This window comes from Phalacrocorax aristotelis, chromosome 6 (assembly GCF_949628215.1).
Source record: "Phalacrocorax aristotelis chromosome 6, bGulAri2.1, whole genome shotgun sequence".
NCBI classification, from domain to species: Eukaryota; Metazoa; Chordata; class Aves; order Suliformes; family Phalacrocoracidae; genus Phalacrocorax; species Phalacrocorax aristotelis.
Genome location: NC_134281.1, coordinates 40,367,476 through 40,387,298, shown reverse-complemented (window position 1 = coordinate 40,387,298; position 19,823 = coordinate 40,367,476). Strand labels below are relative to the sequence as shown.

Here is a 19,823-nt window from a genome sequence, read left to right as displayed (position 1 = left end):
GGCTGTTGCAGCCCCATGGTTTTCCTTTCATCAGTTCTTTATAACATGATGCTTTTTTTTGTTCAAGTTGTTGATGGAAAGGGAGAGCAAGCTGGAAGCTGTTGAGGGAAAGTCCCACAATGAATTTTTAGAATATGATTGTACAATTAGCTGAGTAACTTTACTTATTATCAGTTGCCTTGCACTAAAAAGGACAAGCTCTTAGCTTGTGTGGAAGTACTGTTGGTCAAGATCATTTTCCCAAAAGTTATGATACATTTCCTATATGAGCAAAGGGCCGTGAAAATGGATGTTTATAATGATAAATCATAGGGAAATTGAAAATTATTTTTTCTTGTTTATTTAATTTCTAAATACCTTGAAAATAGGGTTCTGTTGGTTACCTTAATAAGCTAGGCTATGTAATTAATTAGATATTGGTAGCTGGAAAAAGGCTTTAAGGGGCTGAAGGGTATTTATTTTAAACTTCTTAGGTGTCTGGTCTACAAAAACCTGAGAAAATATGTGAAGATAAAGTTTCAAGAAGAAAGGAAGTGAAAACTCTGTGCTTAAAAGGGAAAGGTTGAGAGGGAGATATTGTGAATTTCTGCTTTTTGCTTTTTTCCCCCCTATTTTTTTCCACTTCAGTGGCTAATTAACATTTCAGAGAAGAGAGGGTTTTGCTAAAAATCCAGCATCTCTCCCTAAGTCTTGGCTTAAAAATACATCCTGGGGTCTTCAAGAATTGTGTAGAAAAACAGGCTAATATTGGCATTCCTAATATTTTAAGGATAAAACAAAGAACAAATCTAGCAAAGCCATTCTAGACAGTCTTTCAAGCCCACATAAAGAAACAAATTCAGGCAAAAGGAGAGTGTTTTTAAAATACTTGGCAGTTCATCTTTAATATTAATTCCAGTACTCTTCCCTTATTTTTCTGAATAGTGCATCCTGGATATTTAGTCCCTTTGGATATTTTTAGGGTGACTTCCTCTGCACTGTTCAGGCAACCTAGTATACGCAATGGTGGCAGCTAAAATGAACTAGTTTTTTTTAACACACCAACTCTATCCATCTCTTAAATAATTTCAGTTTATTCAACTGAACCCCAGTTTGTCCCTCTGGCAATGAGCTGGTGACATACAGTAACCAGGAGGCAGGTGAGTGCAGGCCTGGAAACAGAAGAGTCAATTAAACAGGTCAGGCTCCGAGCACAATTTGGGGCTTGAGTCTGGAAATGTCTCAGGACAATCTCCCATTTCAAAGACTAAACTGGAAAAAAGAAACCAGCTTTCTGGTGCTTGGATCCAACATACCATAGATGGACAGGACAGATCAGTGGATGGACAAACCCATGTGGAACTAAAACTATAACACATTCAAAATCCAAATTCTGTCTTTAAACAGCCACAGTTCCCACTTTGTCCAACATGGATCAATAGTCCTGCTGCTTCTCCAGTGGTCCCGTGGCATTAGTCATCGCATAATCAACCAGTTTTGCCTAACACTGCTGTTCAGTATGGTTTGTTGCACTGCTGACTTCTGGCAGTTGCATTTGTTACTTGTAACCCATACCTGTATATGGGAGAAGGAAATACATAAAATCAGGTAAATGTTTTTCAGTAGAAAAATCAGCTACTCTTTTGTTGTTCAGATTACCTTTTCCTTGATTTAGTCATGAGCAAAATCTCATTAGACAATTTAGCAATCTTTGTTTAAATCCCTCTAGTGTGACACAGAAATAAAAGTAATTATTAACATTTATAACTAAAGGAATTGTCTCAAACAGGATTAACTACTACAATATTCCCATTTTCCTTGCTTTACTGAGAATACTTACTTTTTGTTAGGATGGGAAATGTAATCCTACAAAGAGTTATTTTTTCCCATCACGTCTCACTGCTAAAACAAAACAAATCTCAAATGAAAAAGCCTCCAAAAGACAAATACAATATTAATTGACATACTCTGGTGTGAGACTGACAGCGCTGCTAAAAAAATTGCAACTTCAAGCTTATTTATATGAAACTTTTCAGAAACCATTTATCACCAGTTATCTGCAATATTTTTTTTCTTGTGTTGCTAATAAGATATTTCACCTTTTAAGCCTTCAGTCATATGTTAATATGGCAGCTGGTTGTAAAGTTCTAATGTGACAGTAGATTAATTATGCTTGTGACAGCAGGAAGATCCATAACAGTGTTCTGGATTTCCATCTTCCGGACTCACTTTCCTCTACAACTCTTAAGTTTGTGTTCTTGCTTTATCTTCGCCAGAGAAAATGACTGCCAGACCCTGAATTCCCAGTTGTGGGAACTGGTCTGTCCCATAGCATTGTGAGTGCCCAGATTGGGGAGCAAGCTGCCAGTTTCTGCTGTGGCACTGAATTGATTTATGAATCCTTGTTTGTACCGTGGAGTTTGGATGCTGAACTGCCTAAGGAGTGATCCAGAATATCAGTATCAAGTTGGATTGCAGCCCAAGGTGTTACCTGGCAGCTGCTGTCCCTGCACACATGGGGTCTGCACTGACCCTGAATTTCAAGAGTTTGGAGCCTGCAGGATGGTGCGTATGTTTACTCTGGTTCCCTCTCCAAGTGGTGTTTCCTTGTCCTAGCAGTGCCATGGCAGCAGATTACATTGTATGAGGTTTTTAATTGTTATTTATATAATTCTACAGTCATAGTTTTACCTTTTATTGTATCTCCTAATTTTTGGTTCAGGTAGGAGCTAAAATACATTTTGCTGATGAAACAAAATGGGTTTTCCTGTTGTTGTCCTTCTCTTCATGTGATCTGGGCTGTGCAGTTTCGTAGTTACTCCAAGTCAAAGCACGAGGTCTAGTGATTTTTTGATGCTCTATTTCTGGCTTCCAGCTTTCTTTATGGAGACTTTAATTTTGCCATCCCTTTCTGCTAAGGGCAAACTTCTTTTTTGGCTCCTGCTGTAGCTCAGCACTGCTTGGCCAGGGCTTCATAGTGCACTGAAGGAAACCTGGCTTTTTGAGGAGGCAGCTGCCTTCATCAAGTTCATGGAGGCCATGGTAGAGCTGGAAGACCATACAGATGAGGATTACTGTGAATATGGTTGCTATGCTAAAGTCACCATTTCGTAAAGGACTTTAAATATAAAACTGTGTATGCTGGCTTAGCCATAACAACTCATCTGTGTTTTTTTGGTGGTGTTTTCCCCAACTAATCCACTCCTAAATCAAAGCAAAATCAGATGTCCATTGGCTCTTTGTAGAGTTTGGCCAAACTACTGAAAGCACTGCTGAATCCAGGGGACCACTCCTGATATGCTGACCTCATTTAACCCAAATACTATCTGGATTTCAACCATTTAGCCCCTTTCATGCATTTTTTCTGCTTTGCTTTTGCTCCCTTTTTCCATCTATCTCCATTTTCTGCTTCATCAGGGAGGAGCTATGGGTCACAACCACAGGCCACGTACCTACCTACTGAAGCTCTCTGTTTGGTGGAGTCTCTTTTTGCTTTCAGCTTCTCAAAGGCTTCAGTTCAGGGGCTCTGAGAATTGACCCACATTTCATTGCTGGAGTTGCCATGGTCTCGGGTGAGCGTTCCAAGCCATTAATATGAAAGCGGCATCACTTGTTTTACAGTGCAGTCTGAAAAGAGGCCTTGGAGCCACTTTGGATGTCTGTACTTGCCGGAAAGCAAGGCTTCTCTTTTCTTTCACTGCACGTATCTGGGACTGGTGTTGACTTCAGTAGGGAATATCACTATTACTGGACTTTATAAAAGATAATCCAATTTTTTAGGTTCCTGGCCAAGCCAGCTATTTCTAGTGCTCAGTACAACACAGTGAAGTTACCAAGTATGTGACACAATAGATGAAATTTCCATTATTTAGCTTTACCTCTTGTCCTGTGTGCCATGAAAAAGGGTTGGGGGTTGGCTGTGGCCAGGGACAATGTTGTGTTCATCATTGCCTTCCTCTCAGGAAGCAAAAAGCTGTGTGAGGCTCCCACTGAGCAGAGAAACTGTCAGGGATGGATGCGTGTGGGTACCCAATGCTTGCATTGTTTTGTGCCTGCCGGCTGCTGCTCAGCAGTGGGTGACTCCTGCAGCCCTGCTTAGTTTCTGTGTGGAAAAAACAGTGGCAGCAGTTCTGTCAAACTAAATACTGTATTGGGGCCAGATATCCTCCCTGGCTGGAAAAGCAAAACCCCTCAGGTGTAGTTTGAGTGAAGGCTGTAAGAACCCTGAGGCTCCCTTTCCAAGTTGCTTTGCAGTGTGTTGTAAGAAGAGCATGGGTGGAGGTGGCACTTGGTGACACCTCACTATCTCCTGAGAAGACTCTTCTGAAAGCCTTTGCTTGTGCAGGTGGCTGCTGCTCCCTCCTGCATAAGTTTCTTGTCTTCTCACACTGAACGCATCTTTCTGGATGTTCCTGCTGGGTACTCAATGTTATCATAAGAATTGAATGTCCTCAGTGACTCAGTTTACAGGGCTGGAACAAGGAAGCCTTTGTTTAATATTTACATATAACTTCTTGTTATCTCTAGAGCATCTTCTGTTCATTTAAGTGAAGTTTGAGTGTACCTTGCCTTCATATATTTGTGGGGTTGGGAGAGCATCGCATCTCCATGCATTTATACTGAACAGAATTTATATGTTTTAGCCTGTCTGATGGCCTCCCCAGCAGTTTTTAGCATACACTTCCTCTGGTTTCTTTTCTGTAAATAAGTAATTCTGATGGATCATGCTAATGCTCCTTGTGATGGGGTTTTAGTATAGAGCACCCCAGTGGTGCAGGGCCTGCGGTGGAGAGAGGCTCCTGTGGAGCAGCTGGGATATGTGGAGCAGAGGCTGGCTGTGCCCATGAGCCCCTGGAAGGGGTTGCTGCTCTCTGGGCTTTTTGCATGGGTAGCAGTAGTTTTCCTTCCCTTTGTGCTTCTTGTAAGGTGTGGCATGGGGCTGGATCTCTTGGTTTTGAAGGCTTCCAGCTCTTATTCATCATGAGATTTGGGATAGTTTTAAAGACAGTCTTGGAATAAGCTGATGCATCTTTAAAGATATTTGCAATATGTTGAAGCAAGTGATGTAAAATCTTCCTCATGCTTGTTAATGCTGCTCACTCACAATCATGACTTGTGAGAGTCTTTCCAGCCCATGGGCTCCTTTGTGGAGCTTCTCAGTGCCAGAGCAAGCAGCCAGATCCCGTGTCCTTTTGCAGACCCTCCCCCAGACCTTTTGCATCTTGTATTTCTCAGTTTGTTTTTATCCTTGCTGCTTCCGTTGTGCCCAAGCTCATCCATAAACATACCATCCTGGCTCCTAATTAGGTGTATTAATTCTATATTTATAAGTCATTTGAGTCTGTCTTGGATGTTTAAGATCACTTCATAATACTTAACAGAATTTGAATAAAGAAATTGTATTTAAAGACCACGTATTTCTTTTTCCTGCTGGTCTAGGGTTTATTTTTGCTTGCACATGCAGACCACTGTTTCTCTGACCTCTTTTATGTGGTCAGAAAATACTTCAATATTGTGTTGCAATCTGAAACATCGTATGTCAGAGCCATATATCATGGTGTAAACATGACAGGTGATATTTTACAGATTAAATGGAGAAGAGACTGGCCCCATGAGGACCTGCAGGCTTAGGGGCCCAGCCCACCTAATTGATTTAATTGAGAAAAATGGATTATCAAGACTTCTTTAATTGCACTTCCAATGGAAATTCTATGATGTATCTGTCTACCTTCCTTCCTCTTCTCCTCTCATCCATGCCTATTTGGATCTGAATCTGTTGTGCCTTTGGTCCCTCTGGGGTTAGACCTCCATCATCTGTGAGCACTTGCTTGGGGTGCTCCTACGCTGAATCCCTGCATCCAAACCTTCAGCCACAAAGAACAAACTCATTAATCATATGCTCTAGCAAAACCCAACCCTTCCAGCCTTACCTCTATGGTGACTTTCAGTGGGGTCTTGGCACAATGGCACAGCCAGATGTTCTTCTGCAGGCAGAGCCCCACTGCAGCATCGGCGCTCTCTGACCACCTTTGTCCTGCAGCTGGCCAGAGGTTTTCTCCTCTGTAGCTTGTGCATATGTTGAAGGAAAACATGCTCCTCCTACAGCAGTCCTGGTTTCTTATCATGCATGTATGGAGAAAACTTAGGAGACCAAATTATATTTGTCCTAAATTTGAGCTACTTGGATTTTAGATTCCAAACGGTAACCCTGAGATTTACTTAAGCAAAACTTACACAAACTCTGTCTGAGTGTGGCTCTCACATCTGAATAAGAAGGGATGGGATATGGGGCTTGGTGGTGTCAATGGGAATCACCCCCACCTAATCTACTCCTTTAAATTCTTGTTTGAAAAGCCCAGAAACTGTGAGAAGAGAAAACAAACTGATGCTTGAGTTCCCACAGTTTTACTGGCAGAATGTCAGGATTGTATTTTACGCAGCGTACATGCTGCTAAGGTACTGAGATAAGCAAAAACTCTGTGATTTCCCTGCCTAGCAGCTCTCTGATGCTCTTGATTTTGTAAATCTCTTTTCTAGAATATGTGATTGGAAAAGGCCACCTTGCTGATGAGAAAAGCCACAGTAGGTAACAACAATAATGTGTGCTTACTGGCCAGCTTTGTATCTAAAGCTCTTTTGTGCTTGGTATTAAAAAAAGCTGCTTTTATTATTTTTGTGTTATCTCTTCAGCTGGCCTGGAGACAGTGTATTAGTCAGATGTGTGGGTAGTAAATTACGCATGATGTCAAACTCTGTGTTGTTAATTAAAAATACATGCTTTTGACATATTAAGTATCCATTAAAAGCATCATCCTTTGTCTGGAGAGGCACTGTGCATTGCACTTTAGAAATGGGATGAGCTGACAAGACATGAGGGCTAGCTTGCAGTGAGCAAGACTGGGTAGATTAAATGTAAAGAATGGAACTGTTGCTTTGGATTATGCGTTTGCTTTTGCTTATCTCCCGAAGAATAGATCTCAAGGGCTTAGCCTGCTGTCTGGTGAGAACTAGCAGGTGAAGTACTGCCATTTTTTCACTGACTGGTAAAATTGCTTTTCTGATTTGATCAGCGTAGTGCAGCATGGTGTCTGTTGGTTAGCATATCCTTATAGCTGGTGAGTTTTCAGGGAGATGAGGAATTGTATTTTTTAAACTTCATGTGACACAGCTAAACTGAGCAATATTTATTTTCCCACAGGCTGTATCTTCAGAGGTGCATTTGAATGGAGACTTGCAGTGCTGTAGTATTTCCTCAGAACTGTAAGTTAAGTTTCATTTATTTAAGAGGCAGGTATTAAGCATACCTTAATTCATGCAAAATATGTCAAGCTGTTATTCTTTAACACCAAAAAGAAGTAATAACAACATCCTTGGCCTTGGTTCAGGACTGCAGTGTGCATCTGAAAGCCTGGCTCAGGTGTGATGGGTAGCTGGTGCCTGAACCAGAGGAATCTGCATCCTGTGAGAGGTATATCTCTGCTTTCCACATGGGTTTCAAAATGTTTAGTTTCTTTCCTTGCTGGAAGTGCTGCAGTCATGGTTCAGGGCCCCCAGCAGAGGGGGTTTGGGTGCTGGCTCCCTACTCCCTGTGCCCTTCCTAGCAGGGGGGCATGTCCATAGGGTGGGTTCTTGAAGGCTAGATTGACCCAGGCATCTGGGCTGGGCACAGTCTGTAATGGAGATGCATTTTTTGTTTACATATTTTTCAGAGAAAAAATAATGAAGTAAAAGGAAATATTAAAAGGAGAAAGAAAAAAAAAAAGAGAGACTGAATTGTAATTACCCAGGAAAAGGGTTGTCTTGTTCCCTATCAATCAAACTGGAGCACAAATGAAAGGGGCTTCTCTGTTTCAAACAGTTATACCAAGGCAAATGATAAAACTGTGAAAACGAGAGTGCTGCTAACAGGCTGGTGCTCTGCTATACAGATCCTTTTTCCTGGGATGATTATGGGCAACCATAGATTACTTTTGAAACAGAATAGAAAATAGACAAAAATTTTTATTAATATGGGTAAATTTGTGTTGGCTGTGACATTTCCTGTAAAACTGGTTTTAGTTTTAATGGGAAGGTGCCGAGTCCTGAGTCCTTTTTTCAGCCCATGAGGTAGTGCACATAGAGCTTTACATTGGTATGCGGGAAGGAGCTGCAGGTCTCCATTTGCGACAGACTATTTAAAAACCACAAGAGAAGGAGCCTCCTGAAACGAGGTTATGCTCTTCGTTTGCCATTCAATATTGAGAAATTGTATCCTCCCCTCCAAAAAGGAAACAGAAACCCTGTCGTATTTTGAGTTTGCTTATAATGATTTGGAAGAAAATATGTTGTTTAATTTTGGTACTGAATTTAAATTGGTGTGTCAGTAAAATATGAAGACTTAATATGTGTAACTGGTTGAATTAAAAATGGTCTATGATTATCCACTAAAACTATGCAGTGTTGTATAGATATGGACATTGTGTTTTATAGTTAATACTTGACGTACCCAGAGTGAATTTTGGGAAGAAATGCTTTTTGAATTGTAAAACTTTATATCTCTTGAATGGACATACTTGTATGTGGGAGCTCTGAAAATTTAGTTGCATCTCTCATTAAATATATTAGAATTAGAAGACTTTTTTTCTGTAGTTTTAAAGAAAGATAATACTAGCACTGTTCAGGGCCAGTAATATTGGTAGTGGTATGTTGGACGTGGTGGCACGCTGAATGTGGGGATGCCTGATGTATCATGTCATAGTCCCAGATTTTAAAAAGAGTTCTCAAACATAACATTGTAGTAGGGCAGCTCATTGCTGTCTCCTTCCCTGCACCATCCTGCTCTTTCCAGCTTTGTTTTCCTCTCATACAGGTGGGTGCTGCTGTAGACGTGATGCTGCTGTGATGTGAGAAGCAGCCTTACACCCGAGGAGGCTTTGTGAGAGATTTTGGGCAGTTTGTACGTGCTGGTCAGGGGATGGCCACAGCGATCCTTGCTTTGGAGAGCAAGGGCAGCCCTGGGCTCCACAGAGAGATGCTCTAACTGTCCAGGAGGCCGTGAGCAGGTATAGCAAAGTCCTGCTGTCATCTTACTGCCTGTAAGCAGATCAGGAAATTCTTTCTTGTTTCTATAGATCTTTCTATGACTTTCAGTAATATCCACTACACTCACTGACCTCTCTTGCCTAAGGAGCGCCTAGAGTAACAGTCTTTGGTAAAATGTCCTGTGCAGGGAATGTTTTCTTACTGGTCATGGAGGAACAGGAGGCTTTCCTGTAGCATTTCAGATTTATCTGCACTTTTAAAGGCACAGGTTCCTTGCAGCTCCAAGCCATTTACCTAATTATCTCTGGAAAGACTTGTGTGGCTGGAGCCTGAAGACTTGGATCTCAAGTGTCTTCACCTGGTTCTCAGTGTCTTGAAGCTTAGCAGAAAGGCTGAAGCCCGAGATGCTGTCCCCTTCCCTGCCCTGTGCTGCAGTGAAGTATTTCTTGTAGCATTTGCAGAAAGGCTGCTAAGGGACATCCTGTGTGGTTGCCTGTTCCATGCTTCACCCTGTGTTTTGCATGATCAAGTCCACTACGATATTGCTGTAAATGCATAAACCTGCAGACAGTGTGAACCAAAGAGGTCTCTGAAGTTTGTGTAGAAAGGCCAGGTAGAAAAGGCTGGTCATACAAAAAACATGACTCTTGAAGGAAACAGGTACTGGATGGTGGACTGATGTGACATTTTTATTAGACAGAATTTAAGAAAGGAAGTGGGAACAATATTAAGCTTATCAATGGACTGGAAGAATAAGAGCCCAAGAAAAAAAAGATGACATTTGACTGTCGTGTTGGACAACAGTGAGTGCGAGCAATGCCTGATAAGGCAGACAGCTCTGAAGTGCAATTCTGGTCTGAAAAATTGCCTTGTGATAGTGATGGAGTGAGGTTCGAGGTGGCATGTATCAGTGGTTTTCAGCATATGGGTTGTTCTAACTGCCATCCCTGGAAATCCAGGCTGAACTCTCGGAGCAAGCTCTAGCTCAAGCCATTAAGAAAACCTGTGACACCTCTTAATTTCAGTAGCAGTGGCTTAGCAGTGACCTCTGGGGTAGAGCGGGCATCCTTTCAGTCTTGGCTATGTGAAAACCACAGAGTTGGTGGAAATAAAACTCAGTAAAAACTTTTCTCTGATTTTTGTCACTGGTGTCAGCAGATAGCACTTTGAATGCGTGCAGGGACCAGACCTGCTGAGTCAGGTAGAGCATTTTTACAAAATCACTTTTCAGGGGAAAAAGTGCATTTGAGAAGATGTAAGAATTCCATGAAGATCCAAACTTCAGTGAGTGATTAAACCAGAAGAAAATATGCAGTAAAAAGAAGGTAGGTAGATATGAAATACAATGGGACTCCTAGCACGACTAGAGGAAAAGAAGCAAGAGCCAGAATGATCTTGAAATCTTGTTTCTGCATGCAGGGTGACCTGCTACCGTACAAACTGCTACATGCATTGGGAAAAGCCACTTTTGTATGTGATGCGAGAAGGTGCACGCTACTAAAAGTATTAGTGTTATCCATTTTTCTATAGTTGATTTTAGAGTGTAATGAGTGAGGAGTGAGATGCCGGTAAGGAAATGTGAAATGTTGGAAGTGGCAGCCATAAGCCACTTCAGACACTTGTGCCAACATGGTAAAATGAAGCTGTAAAGCATTTGAGCGAGTGGACTACAAGGTCATATGGACTGAAATGGGCTGGTTACGGGTTCAGTAACAGAAGTGAATTTCAGATTGGATTCAGATAATGGGAGTGGCTTCAAAAGGCTCCCCAAATGCTTTAACACTTAAGCTCTCTGGAAGGAGCACAGAGCAGTTGATGGGGTCTGGCTGGTGTTTGATATGGCAGGTAACTGCTGTAACTTGTACTTGGGGATTTCTCTGAGCCTGGGATTGTGTGCTACAGACTACTTGGCAGTTCTGGCTTGGGGCACTCCTAGCCCTTCCCTGCTTCTTCCTGTGCTCTGCTGGCCTCAAACCAGTTGGCACAACTGCCTGTGCTGTTGTGCTGTGGGGCAGAAGATGGATTCAGCTTAAAAACCAAACAACTCCCCCAAACCCCCAGAGAAACCAAAAATGCCAGGCAGCTCCTGGGGCTCCCCCAAGAGGAGCTCCCCAGCAAGCTGGTGGGTCAGGAGGTGGTAGCCAGGAGGAGCCATGGAGGTCCACCGCAGTGAGAAGAAAAATGGGGAGCTTGAGGTGCAGGGGTGAAAGCGTAGAGCATCTCAAGGAGGCAGCATGGGGAATGGAGAAGGAAAGTAGGTGCCAGGGCTTCCAGCATCAGCATGACCGTGCTGTGAGGCAGGGTTGCTTAGCAATGAGATGAGGATGTAGAGCAGCAGAATAAATAATGTTCTCATAGAGACAACCTTAAAACTTCCATTCTTTCATATGCTTTTGCTTCATCTACGGTAACACGTTGCTCTTGAGGGCCATCCTGAAGGACTCCAGCACTGTTTGATGCAGCAGAGCTCAGCCAGTGCAACCCTCCAGCAGAGCGTCCACAGGGGGACCCTGCCTGCAGCGCCTTCCCAAACACCCCTGCGCTCGCCCCTCTGAAGCCTGGGGGCTTGCACCAGTCATAGGGCTGCTTTCTGGAGGGAGCTTCTCTTGAATGGAGCTTCCCTTGAGGCGCTGGTGAGCACCTGAGCTCCCCTGCAAGTGCCTGTTTCCATCTCTTTCAGGTTTTTGGTATTTCTGCCACTCTGACTACATCTCGATTTCTGCTTTTTTCACTGAATGCATCTCAGACATCAGCAGCACCCTTCTGAAGTGTCCTTTAAATATTTGTGTGTTGAAAAGCCATTGCCTGGATGCTCATACACTGTGGCATTTCCGTGGAGCTTTAAAGCATCTGAAATTGAGGCAATTTAGGAATACCAATCTCCCTTCTGGCTTAACAGCCCATTTATCCAATGTATCACGACAGAGGCTGTATGAATTGTGTTTAGGTAAACTGCTGTTCTGTAAGCCACTCCGTTTATATTATTCAGATGTTGTAAGTGTAGAACTGCAAGCTTTGTTTTCTTGCGTTGTAGTGGAGATCGTAATGGTTCCCCAGCGTCCTCTGAGCTGTAGAAAAATCTAATTAAAGGAAAAATACTTCGCTGTGCACCTACAAGATTCACAGCAGAACTGCTTAATGTCTTTGGTATTTGGCTTTTTCTTTCCTGATGCTTGACAGAGCCTGTGCCCCCCGGGGCAACCCTTCACCCCCCGTCCCGCGGGCAGGGGTGCAGGCAGGGCAGGAGCCCCCAAGGAAAGAGCCACTGCTCTTTCCATATCTAATACCAATTAACTTCCTTGGGAGTGTTTCTTTGTTATGTGTGCTGCAGTGTAATATTTAGAAAGTTGTAATTAAAAAAACATCTCAACTGATAATGTACTTAAATCAAAGCGTATTATCCACAGTGCCGCCTTCTCCCAAAGATGATCAGTGCGATAGGGTGTTATTTGCGGCTGCCCTGGGCTTGAAGAGGGGGGATCACCCATGTGATGACTTAGTCGATTGGCCTCACCTGCTAACAGCCTTCACCCCAGAGCTGCCCCGTAGGAAAACCAGCTAATGGCAAAATAGCTGGGGGCAGGAGGATTTAGCTGGTAATTGCATTGTAAGTCTGTGTAGGTCTGGAGAAGGAGGAAAAAAAAATTTGTAAAATTGTAAAACCCCCAAACCTGGAGGTTATGAAAAAGTGAAAAGGAACTCCCAGAGATGGTGGAGCAGGGGCTGAGAACAAGCCAGGGGAGGTGTTTTTGGCTGAATGTGGGCTGAGCCTCTGGATAGTGATGTGTTCAGGGGAAAAAAAGTTGAGAATTGGAAACACTCTCAAAGATGCTTCTGTACCTTTGAGACCCTCCCTGGCCACAGCAGCACCCCACTGGCTTGTCTCACATTTGATCCTTGCCACAAGCAGTTTTTGGTGTAAACCTGTCCTGAGTACTTTGTTCAGACATAATCAGTGTCTACAGAATATATCAAGTACATATCAGACACAATCACCATATGCTGAGTGTATTGTCACCTTGGCCTTAAGCTGTGCAGCATGCCCAGAACTTCTTCCTCTCAGGTCTCCAGTAGAAGGACCAAGTCTTGTCCTGCAGGGACAGAGGCATGTGCACAAAGCCTGTGGCTTTCATTACCCAGTAAAACAGCTAACTAGTCTTAGGGAGAGGTCTGGCAGAGATGGTGTCCAAGAAACATTATCTATGTTGGTGGGAAGAGGTGCGTCAGGACAACTGAATGTTTTCCACTCCTGATGAGGAAGGTTTAGATGTGGGTGATGGCCACCAGCTGCCCCTTTTGATGGCGTAGCAGTGTCATTGCTTTCTCTGCAATAACGTGCCTCTTCCACACCACTGTCGATCCTTCCTAGCCCAAATCTACCTGTTTATGTTGGGCTGTCTGGAGCATGGCATTCGCTGGCTACTGCTGTGACATAAGTAACTGCTGTCCATGCAGGTGGTGTTATTGCACTGACGGAGAAAAAAGGCTCATCTCTGCAGCGGTGGCTCCTGTTAACTGCCAGCACCCTTTGTGGCCTGTGATTAACCCAATCTTGTAATAGGTTTTGTTGGGATTATTTTGTCCTATACCAATTAATGCTAACAAAAATCCTTTCTAGCCATGAAAATGCCCATGAAGCAGAACCAGTGCCAGCTTTGCTGGAGGTTTCTGGACTCCCCTTCCATGTGTCCCCTCATGAGATTGCTGTCATCCAGAATCAGCAGCAAACCCTGCAACATGTGTCCCTTCTGATGCAAGGCAGGGACTGGATTCCTGAGCAGGGTAAAATAGGTGGAGCAATTGCTTTTTGTAGTTTATTTTTAATAAAATTACTTTTATTATAAATGTAAGTCCTTAAAACATGGAAACATAATGAAGCAGAAACATAAGGACACAGAATATATGTTTATATTTACAGATATGGTATTTTTAAGGTGTTTTTAAACCATTGTTTATTAGTACATATTGGTCTGAATCTGTCTTTGAAATTTAAATAATTAAAAATTCAGAGTGGTGGGATTTGAATTTAATATTTTGCTAGCTCAGCAGGTGTGAGGACCTCCTATGATGATGGTCAGGAGTGTCTCTGAAGTCTAGAGCTTGCAGAATGGAGAAGCAGTGCCATTTGAGGCTAACTCGTATTTGTTTGACATGAGTCCATGCCCAAATAAATCTTTGTGGGAGAGTACATTCTACACCTTCAGAGGTGGCATATCAGCTCTCGGGGTGTTTGTGGTTTTGCTGCTTTATTTTGTACATGTATTCTGCCTGGTGGACATTTCCTGGAGTCAGGCAATTTTCTGTTCCTGAGTTCTGTAAACAGCTTGCTGTGCAATTTGCCTTTTTTTTTTTTTTTTTTTTTAAAGAATGATTGCTCTGTCTGGATATTTCTTTGTTGTAGCTGTTTTCTGATCCCTAGCATTCCTTTGCTGTATTCAGGGATTCATTTTCTGTGTTTCCATTAACTTGATGTATCACAAATGAACTATTCTCTTTATTGCCAAAATCCCATGAAACCATTTTAGTTGGAACAATGAAAAGAATACATTCACGTGGATGCAGAACACCAGCAAGTGCGATGTTTTGGCCTGTCTCTAGCACATCTGTATCTCTTGGCACTGAGGGAGGAGGTGGAAGGATGGACCCTTGACTGAAAAATTAAATGGCTTTTATGGACTTCATTGTGTAGACTGATCTGTGTTCACTGAAAATCAGATGTTCTTTTGTTTTACTAGCGGGATGAAGTGTTAAATCTTGATCTTTTTTGCATGAAAATGTCCATGAAATTTTTCACTTGATTCAGGGTAGTTAAAAAAATAATTAACATAGTTTGAACTTGTGGTTTAAACTGCAAGAGCTGGATTTCATAGCTAATTAGGATTATTATAATTGATAAATGAACAGTGTAGAAGCATAACCATGTATTAAGGGGAATAGTATGTTTGTGTAAATGAGGCTGATACTGCAACATGCTTAATAACTACACCTCAGCTGAGCTGATTTAATAGCTGATCATTAAAGTCCGTGGTGCCACAGAGCAACCCCATGGGACTGCAGCATTTTCTCATACTGTGACCTGATTCAGCCATAAAATATTCAGCAGAATTTAAGTCACTGAATGCTTGTCTTTAACCTGTGGCTTATTGTGAGGTGTCTACAAAGAGAACTTGAGATGCTTTTTTGGAAAGCATGTTGGTACCTACCTGCCCTGATGTTTGTTGCAGATGTGAGAACTATAGATCATGGCTTGGGACATATCTTGATCTCTGGAGACGTACCTATCTGTATCTATACCAGTAGAATCAGCAGTATGTAGCTTGAAGAGCTCATCTCTCGCTTTAGGATGCTCTGCTGCATGCTTCCCGCCAGGCAGTGGTTTGGGAGAACCTGCGCTCTGCCACTCTGTCCGCTGGGGCTGGGACAGGGCTGCGCCCTCCCCAGCATCAGCCCAGGCAGTTCGGACTCGCTCTGATTCTCAGTACGAGTAAAATGTGTGCGATGGGTAATTATAGGCAAACAAAGAGCCGGAGTGAGGTTGACTCTGGGCAGAGCTCTGCCACACACAGAGTTTTAAAATGAGCTAAATTTAAGAATGAAGTGTGAAGCTAAACTTCTGCTCGTATGGTGCTTTGAAGATATGCTAAGCCCTGACTAGTACTATGTCTCTGGAAAATGCATTTGGGTATTTCCTTTCTGTAAGTGGAATGCTCTCTGCAATTGAGTTTTCTGCTGTATAGTATATATCTTCCCTAATGCCTTTCCTTACAAGATGGCACTATTTTTAAATGAGGCTTTTATTTTCCTAATTAACCATGTAATCATTGCTTTTCTGTTTCTCAGTTTTGTTGATAGATTTGAAGGCATCTCATTCAAGTTTTGTTTCTGTCCTGGCTTTCCTACAGCTTCCAGAATTACAGCCAACATTTCACAGCCAATATAAAATTTCACTGCTGAAGACTTCTCCTTGGAAATAAGTCAGTTAAAATTTACCAGCGCAGCATTTGTATGGAAGGTAGTTGGCATCTCTCATAGCTTCAGAGCAGCTCCTGGTTTGGTTGATCAGCAAGAATATTACCCTTGGAATAAAATGAGTTTTCTTAAATTTTCCTCCTCTCTTCTTGCTGGTCTGGAAGCCACCCAGAGACCTTTTCCTGTTGGATGTGGGTTTGCTCTGGGCAAGAAGCAGCTCCTCGCTTGACTTTCTCGTTTACTGAGGAGTTATCCCAGCCACGTGGTGATCCAGGCAAAATCTTCCCAACACCAGTATCACTTACTCACTTACCCACAAGGCCATCCTAATTAGCCCATGCCTTTTTATACTAAACACTACTCAAAACAAGTAGCCTTCAACTCTTCACTGATTTTTTTTGTTGTTGTTGTTCAGGGAAAGGACCTCAGCCTGTGAGTTTAGTGCTGCTGTGTGTTTTCACTCATTTCCAGCTGTACACAGTCTTGTGGATAATTCATAGCAGGCAGTGCCCAGAGCTGCTGTGGTGAAGCTGCTCAGCAGAGCAATGGGGTCAGGATGGAAAAAGGAGATCCTCAAAGAAGAGAAGACATGGCGATATCATTAAAGTCCAAGAAGTGTTGTGTAGGTGCATGGACATCAGGTGATTAAAAGGAAGGTAAAGGTGTCAGAGCAGAAGGATGCTGCAAAAGCAGAGGGTAGGAACGGCATGAGAAAGTTGATTATAAGCTGGCGTGCCTTGTGCCATTGACGGAGATATCTTATATGGGTGTTTGGAGGGTGCTGTGAGGAAAAGTAGATTTTGCATATTAAGGATTTTGCTACAGGGAGAACTGATCTTCTTTTGGGAAAACTTAAGAAGGCTATTACTAGATCTCTTTTTTTTTTCTACTGGGGTTTGATATTAAATTCTAACAACTGTAGGTGCTTTGCAAAAATTGTTTTGAAAAATTCGGCTGCATTCTTGTCCTATCCTTTCTGCTGCTTTATTGTGCTGCTATTTGTGAATAACGTATGTGACAAAAGCTGTTAAAGTAAGAACGGAGTTTATGAATAAACTTCATTACTTTGCTGTGAGCAATATTTTTCTTCCTAACTGAAATTATCACTTTTCTGAGCATCCCTGATTTCATGTTTGTAATAATATCACTATCTGCTGAGTTAAGGCAGCGCTCCAGAGCTTAGTCCAGAGCTGTGGCTCGGGCACTGGTGAGCACTGGCTTTGGAAGGCTGCCAACAGAGGTGCACCTTACTGAGAAATGTCTTGGGAATCAATCAAACCATGAAAGAATCTCCTCTTCAACAAAAAGAACTATAAAGGCATGAAATAGGTTGTTTTTCCCTCCCTGCTTTTAGAGGTGTTCTGCCTACTGTACCTGTATTGCCAGCCTTCAGGAAGACCGTTTCCCTGGCCCAGCCGGTTCATCGGCAGTGAACCTCCCTTTCTCTGAGCACTCAGTAGGCATTAAGATGTCCTGTTCCAGGTGTGCTGGAGCAAGCAGACTCATGTCTGTTTGGGTACATTTTGTTTTGTGCCTTTTCTCATGCCCTGGGGAACACAGTGCTCTCTGGTTCTCCGTCAACTTGGCCACCAGCATCGCCTTGAGAAAAAGCAAATTGGCCTATGAAAAGACCAGTTAGGTAGCAATTGTTAAAAGATGCTTACTCCACCTCTACTTGCAAGGTAATTAGTTGTCTTCATGAACCAGATGGGCCCTATATGTGTGTTCTACCCAGAAATGACTGGAAGTGTCTGGTGCCTTCCCAGGAAATGGTGTGTTTGGTGAAACAGAACCCAAAATCTTGAGATGTGGGAATTGCAGCAGGTTGTGCACAGCATCCCCCAGAGGATGCAGAATGTGATGTTTCTTCAGACAGATAAACAGGTATATATATATATATATTTTTTTTTTTTTTTTTTTACTTTGAAAAAGATCTCATTAAGTATAGTGGCTGTTTCTTTTGTGGAAACTTGGAGTGAGGCAGGCTGACACTACATGGAATAACCTGCAGCTGCCTGGGGAAAGTTTTCCTTACCCTGTTAGTGCATTAGGTGGAGTCAGAGCAATGATATTGTATGTGCTATAGTATAACGTACGTGCTCTAAAAAGTAGGTATTAGAATCATTAAGGTTGGAAAAGACCTCTAGGATCATCAAGTCCAACCATCAACCCAACGCTACCATGTTCCCTAAACCATGCCCTGAAGTGCCACATCTACACGTTTTTTGAACACCTCCAGGGATGGTGACTCCACTGCCTCTCTGGGCAGCCTGTGCCAATGCCTGACCACTCCTTCAGTAAAGAAATTTTTCCTAATATCCAATGTAAACCTCCCCTGATGCAGCTTGAAGCCATTTCCTCTTGTTCTGTAACTAGTAACTTGGGAGAAGAGACCAACACCCACCTCACTACAAGGAGGAGTCTTGGTTGCCTTATGTTAATAAAGTCATTAGCCTAACTGATAACATTTCAATTAAAAGAGCAGAATTGGGATAGAATTTTAAGGTGGAACGTTGGAAGAATGGGCCGGGAAGCATGGTGTGAGGCTCCTCACTGGTAGTACTGGGTGGAATTAACTGTGGGTAGCTTTGGCCCACCTTGGCTTGCTGGAGGGGCACTTGGTGCTATCCTCCCCTCTGGATATGGTTCCTTCACAAGTGACATCCAAGCAGCAGGGAGCAGAGTGACATAACACTGCCCTGTTACATCTGGTGGGCTGGTTTGCCTAATGGCATAAGGGGGCCATTTTCTATCTCCTTGCTGACAGATCCTAGGCATTTTATTTGAGAAGAAATTGGATCTTTGCTTTCCCTTAGGCAGGAACGGATGTATATCTGGAGGAGAAGTCTATGAAAGATTCTGTATTTTAGATTTCAAATACCAAACACAACAAGCCACTAGCAGATACCATGACGCTGTTGTTCAGATGTGGTGAAATCAGCCCCTGCACAAAGGCTGGCGAGGATGCTGGGTGGGGCAAAATTGTGCAAAACATCGTCCATGGGATGACATCACTCCTCGGGTCCTCAGCAAACGCATGTGGACAGCAGAGGCGTGTGAGAGCTGCTGTGTGTGCTGTGACAACGTGGAGACAAGAAATGGTGACACTTGTTGAACAAGTCACCGGGATCTGGTCCTCAGCACTGCTTGTCACCGCTGCTTGGCAGCACGAGGAGGAGCTACGAGTACCAAAAATAGCATGAATTCAGAAAGACGTATTTTAAAATTACAGAGCAGCTAGGCAACAAAAAGTACACAGTCCATATTAGGTTTCAGCTGTTTGTTTGATGCTTCAGCCAAAACCTGCTTCGTTAGTCAAAATGAAATACTGTAGGCGGTTAATCCTAAACTCACCAGGGATCCTGAGCAAAATGGCAGCACGAGGCAGACACAGCAGTGTGGGAGCATCTGTTGCCATGCCAACCTCTTAATTTAAAGCTATCGCAGAGCAGATGCTATCGCATCATAAATACACGTTTACCTTGTAGTAACGATGCTGTTCTAGAAATTAAGTTTGCTCATGTGTAGGAATGCTTGGGACCTGAAGTACGCAGAATAAATCAAAGTACTGTGATTAGTTGTATTTATCTTTCATGAAATAAGACTAAGGCTTCCTTGGACTTATTGTTTTGCATGAAAAATGATGAGTTTCAGGTTTTTTTCTAGAACACACCTTTGCACATCGCTCACCTGGGTGCACCCCATTCCCACAGCAGTGTGCTCTGTGCCACCCATCTCCACTGCCCATCACTCTGGCACTCAGCTCCTGGGTAGCATACATTTTTGTTGTTGTTGTTGGGGTTTTTTTTTGAAAGATTTTTCTGTAAGTCAAGCTGACAGCCTGTGTATGATGT

At 42.8% G+C, this 19,823-nt stretch overlaps 1 long non-coding RNA gene across 1 annotated transcript in view; it reads left to right on the top strand.

Annotated features, from left to right (window-relative positions):
• Positions 1-19,823, top strand: part of LOC142059051 (uncharacterized) — an 88,984-nt gene that overhangs the window by 19,582 nt on the left and 49,579 nt on the right. Inside the window, exon 2 of the long non-coding RNA XR_012661186.1 lies at positions 7,178-7,239. This is a non-coding gene — a long non-coding RNA (uncharacterized LOC142059051). The remainder of the gene's footprint in view (positions 1-7,177; positions 7,240-19,823) is intronic.